The sequence below is a fragment of the Canis lupus genome, chromosome X (genome assembly GCF_003254725.2).
Source record: "Canis lupus dingo isolate Sandy chromosome X, ASM325472v2, whole genome shotgun sequence".
Lineage (NCBI taxonomy): Eukaryota > Metazoa > Chordata > Mammalia > Carnivora > Canidae > Canis > Canis lupus.
Genome location: NC_064281.1, coordinates 3,708,045 through 3,714,260, shown reverse-complemented (window position 1 = coordinate 3,714,260; position 6,216 = coordinate 3,708,045).

Here is a 6,216-nt window from a genome sequence, read left to right as displayed (position 1 = left end):
TTATGATAGTTCCAATTTTGTTCTTCTTTCTCAAGATTACTTTGGCTATTTGTGGTCTTTTGTGGCTCCATACTAATTTTAGGACTATTTATTCTAGTTCTATGACAAATGCTATTAGTGTTAAAATAGGGGATTGCACCGAATCCATAAATTGCTTTGGGTGTGTCTGTGTGTCTCCTCTGTAGCATTTTCCTTGATTCTATGCACATGACCCTGAAGTTGGAATGTCTTAATCCTCTCCAGAGGCGGTTGAAATGCTCTGTGGTGCACGAAAAGGGCCATGTCTGGAAATTTATCTTCCTTCCACCATCAGAGCAAAGCCATGCTGATACCCATGTGAGGACCAGTGAGAGCCTCACACCCCCCATGTTGGCTTGGGATCATTTTAAAGCAATTGCTACCTGAGACAGAAGCCTGCAGGGCCAGCCTCCCTCCCCCTTACCTCCAGGAGCAGGAGCTAAGGAGATTTCCATTTCCATTCTAAAGAGAGACACACACTTGACTTTGTCATGAGAGAAGGGAACTAGCAAAGAAACCACAAATTCATCCATGAGACAGGACATTAGCTTTGAAATCAGCTAATTACAGAGGGCAAGAAAACAGAGTATGATTAGTGGCTGCCAAGAACAATGTCCTGGGATGCTTACCAACTTCCCTTTCCCTATGGACCGTAGTGTAAAACAAAAACAGAAGCAAAAAAAGTCAGCCCCTGTGTAGGGGAGAAGGTGAGGCAGAAAAACAGAAGTACCATCACCCCTGTATACTCTAATTGGCCAGTCTACAGCAGACTCCAGCTGGGGAAAAAGAAAGGTTCTAATTTAAAGTTAGGATTTAAACTTTTTTTTCTTTTTTTTGTCTATAATTAGATAATTTAAACTACTGAATTGACAGTGGATTGGGTGATTAAAACCAGTTGAAAACGAGATCCCACTCTCATCGAAGATGTTCACAGGGGCAGAAAAGCAACATGAGGATGGATTCTGATTGTATGTTAGGGGTCCATGCTGTAAGGATCCCAACATATCATATGCTCAATGAATATTTATCAAGTTCTGACTAAAGCTTCAGACAATGCCAAATAGCAAGGAACGCAAGAGAAATGGGACATGGTGTATATCTGCTGGATGAGCTCATGGTCTCGGAGAGAATTACAGACAGAGAGACCTGGGCCCATGAAGAATGCCCTACCCTCGCTGTGCTGCATGTTGAGCAATAGATCTACTATGAACCCAATGACCACCAAATCTCAGCAGAAACAATATCCTAATTAATTGAAAGAATGATGCCATGCTCTCCATTCTCAGAAAATAATTAAATGATCACTAGTTGACATTTGCTTTAAATAGGCCATTCTTGAAGCATTTCTTATGTGGCCACTCTGTCTAGGATTAATGGATCATCTTTTAAAATCTTTGTTACAATTAGAGCTGGAAAGACAAAGCAAATGCGTAAAATAATGAACAATAAAAGTCTGAGTGTATTTACCTGTTACTTTGAAGCAATTATAGTAACTACTGCAGGGTTTTACTAGGGTCAGAGGTAACTTGATTAGTAAAAAGCCTCATAAACCAGATGGGACTTGCAGAATGATTAGGACTTCCCCCAAAAGAAGGAGGGCGAGAAGTGATTCTAGGAGAAAAGGATAAAATGAGCAAAGGCACTGAGGGGCTAGAAGGGAGTGTTTTGAGAGACTTTGTGTAAATCAAACTGATGTAAGTAGACTTTGCTCATCGGAGGATGCTCAACATGAGTTTGTATAGGTAAAGAGGGAAAAACCAGAGAGTCCTAGGAATCCAAACACTTACCTCTATGAACAAAGGAAGAACATAGCAAGGTTTGGAGCAGGGAAATGGGCTACAAATAATACTTAAACGAGACGAAGCTCATAGAAGCCATTACCAGTAGACAGAAATAGGAGAGTCTCAGTAATGAAGTTCACTGGGAGGGTGCCGGCATCCTCAGTCAAGAAGGTGAGTGGGAGAGGATTGGATGGATTCAAACAGAGGTGTGTAGGATTTTCTCGCCGGCACAAGTATGACAGACTAGTGACATAAAACCAACATTGCCCCCAGAAAACACATAGCAATCCCAGATAAAGTGTAGCGAGCATCCTTTTAAATACAGAGTTCATTATAAGAAAGTAGTAATAGTTATGTTTTAGGGGTAGAAATCGAACAGCAGAAGAAATAAGAGTGTCCAGAAGGATCAAAATTTCTCTGAGGGGAGTAGCCATTTCCAGGACAGAGAGTACACAAGACCTTGGTCTGATACCAAGGATGGAGTTGAAATTGAGACCTCTTCCTGCAGCCAAGAACTCAAATGTCTCTTGCGCCAGCAAAATTTGCACTAGAAGAAATACCTACCTGTTAATACAAGGAAATAACAAAAATATGTACTCTTTAGACCTGAAATCCAGATTGGAAAAAATGTCTCCTTTGAGAGTTTGTACAGCACTACTGTTGTGAAGGTTTGGGAATTCGACCTTATATTTGGTGCATGATTTAAGCCCACACGATACATGATCACCTTAAAATGCACCAGGGCTACTAGCACGTAAATGTGCCTGGCACCTCGAAGGGTGTTCTTCCTTGGAGCAATGCACCCTCAAAAATATCAGGATTCTCACAGAAAAAGCACATGGTAAGGTCCATACATGAACCCAAGTGACAAAATACACAAGGCAACAAATGACAAACCACTGAGAACTAGAGTGACTTATGGGAACAAACAGCAGGTTAGAACTTTAAGGAATAAATCTTTACCCCATGTCCGTCATCCTCTCCCCAGTAAACTGTATCAACTGCCTTCATCCTATTCCCAATAGACTATTTACACCAACTTCCTTTATCCTTTCACACATGGAGTATTGACACCAACTTTCATCATCCCGTTGCCCATAAATTGTTTATATCAAACATCTTCCATTATCAGGGCCCCTAGGTGACTCACTGGATTAAGTGTCTGTCTTCAGCTCAGGTCATGATATCCGGGTCCTGGGGTTGGCTCAACAGGGAATCCGCTTCTCCCTCCGCCTCTGCCTTTCCCCCCACTTGTGCTCTTTCTGTCAAATAAATAAAATCTCTAAAAACATCTTCCATTATCTTTTTCCAATAAACTATTTATACCAAATTCCATCATCCAATCCCCAGTAAACTATTTCTCCTAGAGATGACTGCATGACTGGGGCATCTCCTGCAACCCCATTGCATTACCTTGGTCTAGCCATTCTTAACTTGGAACACCAAGTTTGGCCAATACAGTGATGACCTATTTATCAGGCAATCCTCAAGAATCCGAACAAAACCACAGCCCTGGATGATTCAGGGATTGGAACAGAGGGGCATCCAGAGCCTTGGAGGGAGGTCATACCTTGGATGAGAACCTGGCCCATATGGTCCTGGTGCAGACCAACTCCACAGGACATCTGATGCTCCATCTTTGACAATTGTGTCAAGACTTCTCTAAGTGAAGTAATTGCCCTGTGTAGTGTCACATCCACATCTTCCTCAAAGGAGAAATAGAAATCAGATGTCACTATTTTTTTCTATTTCCTATGTGGATTCATCATCTCAGACTTTATCGAGGTCCTTTTGTACCTACTTTCACTCTGCATCTCTTCTAGTCCCTTCCAGAAACGAGTGCTACATCCTTCTTACCTGGCAGGTAAAGAATACTTCTATGTATCATAAAATGATCGTGTTCTGACTTCCAGGAAAGTATCCTGATTCTGGTGTTCTGGAATTATGTGAAAGAAAATATAGGTGTCTACATATGCCATGATTTTATGGCACATATGCCATGACACATAAGTGTCAGTTGTGACTACTTGCTTCCTTATATTTTCTAGAACAATTAATACTTGACCTATAGCTCCCTAATGACCTTTACTTTTTAAATTTTATACTGAATCGGTACAAGAAAATCAGTCTTCAGTATCCTATCACTGTTCCCAGGCAGAAATTCATACAAAGGCACTTGGACGTTCTTGAAGTCATTGGTTTCACATCCCGAAAGCTGCAGATATTAATTTTGGTTTGTCATTCTTTCATATACAAAGAGACTTACTATTATTGTTTCGGTTGTTTGCCATATATTTTATCTTTGAGACTACTATCAGGTGATGTTGAAGGTTGCTGGGCTTATGGAGATTTTTGGACGTTTATCTCTTGCAAAACTTGCTGAAGGTAGTAAGAGGCAACGTTAAGGGTAATGGAATCTGTTTTAGGTGAGAGAAATGCAGAGTAAATTCCCAAGAGAGGAAATCCTATAGAAGTTGGAGTGGGAGGCAGATGATTTTTAGCAGAGAAGAACTCGAATGGTAAAAGAGTTTGAGAGCTATCAAATAGAATTCTGCTAAATACATGAAGATTCTTTTTGTTACATGAAAAAAAAATACCTCGCAAAATAATGTATATAGAAAGGTAAATCTTATATTGGAACATGTTTAAAAAGATTACCTACTCATTTTATTTTCATAAAAGAGACACTGGAAGGATACATAAAAATCTAATAAACAATTTGGAAAAAAAGATGAAAGGGGAGCAGAGGTATTACAATGCATACATTTTATATTATCTTGAGTTTTTGAATTATCAGAGAGTCTTACTCATTTTAACATTAAGTGAAATCTAAGTGGTTTGTAAAGGTAGGAAAGATGTAGATTAAATTATTAATCCTTGATTTTCTAGTAGAAATCCACTACTCAGGACATAACTCTTACCGAGATGGAATTAGTTGAGACAGTAACATTTTGAAGGTGAGTACAAATCAAACAGTCTTTGAAGAGCCCTTCAGAGTCATTGAAGGAGGCACTTTGGATGTGCCCACTGCTTTCAGGCCGATGATGTATTGGTCTTCTGCTTCCCTTCCATGGGACTGATGGCTAGGCTGGAAAGGATACAGGCATGGTTGGGTAGGAATGGGCAACTGGGAGGTCTAGGACATTGCCTGCCCAGTGTTCATCATACTTTCTTTCATACTTGAGTGGTCCTCATGCTTTGCTCTGAGTGGCGATGTATCCCACCAGGAGAAGACTCCATGGTCCGTCCTGTCTTGAAGCTGGGTCATGTCCTGTGACATGGGTCTAGGCCGTAGAATTTAAATGGAAATCATTGCTTTGGCTTCCACAATTCTGGCATAAACTAGAATTGGCTGGCTGATCTCTTTTACTCTCTCCTCTTTCCTTCTTGCCTGGAAGGGACACATGTTGGCTGGAGCTACAGCTCTCATCTTGTTACCATCAAGGAAAGCAAGTGCAAGAGAATGGAACCAATTGTAGCCTTGACCTGTCTGAACCACTGAGCCAAAGTAAGCACCTCTCCTTTTACAAATGAGACCAAAAACAGTTCATTTATTAATCACATTAATAAGAGCTAACATTTCTTCAGCATCCACCATGTGTTAGGTTCTTCTCTAGAACCTTCCCCTGTACAAACATATGTAATCCTTACAACATGCCTATGAAATTAATACTACTTTTATGTCCATTTGACAAAGGAGGAAATGCAGGGCTAGCCCACATTAACACAGGTCCTAAGAGGCAAGAGGGGATTCCACACAGGGATTCACATGTTTCTCCACTGGGCCCCGCTGCGTTCCCAAGCCCCCACTGAGGCAGGTGCTCTGAAAGTCACAGCTGGCTGAAATCTGAATAGACCCACCCGGTCCCCAGGGGATAACATGCTAGAAAAAGAGTCCCCCAAGCTGTTACCCCAAATCCTGTGTTCATCATTTTCTGGTTTCCTCTTTGTACCTAGTGTTGCTGCATAGATTTATCTTCCTAATATGCACACACCCCTAGAATGACAGAGATGGAAAAGGAGGAGGGTGTGCAGTGACAAAATGAGTTGGCTTACTCAGAAAACAAGATTTATTTTTTCCTGAATGAGACACAGAAGTAGGACTAGAAGGGTCACGTGTATACTGACACGAGCCTCTCATCCTCATGACATCTGCTTTCTTCCACTTACACCTTACACAAGGTTCTAGTCACCCTCCTCATTCTTGTCGTGAGCAAAGAGAATCACTGAGTTAAATGTCTTTTTCCCCATCTGCAGGCGTGATTGGACCAATGACTACTTGGAGAAAAATACCTTCTTCTGTCCCTCAGGAACACTAGACTTGATATTATTTCAAGACACTGGTTGGAGACAACTCCATTCCCCCACCCCTTCCAAACTCCTTTTCAACCCCCATTTCTAAAACATAGCTGGCCAT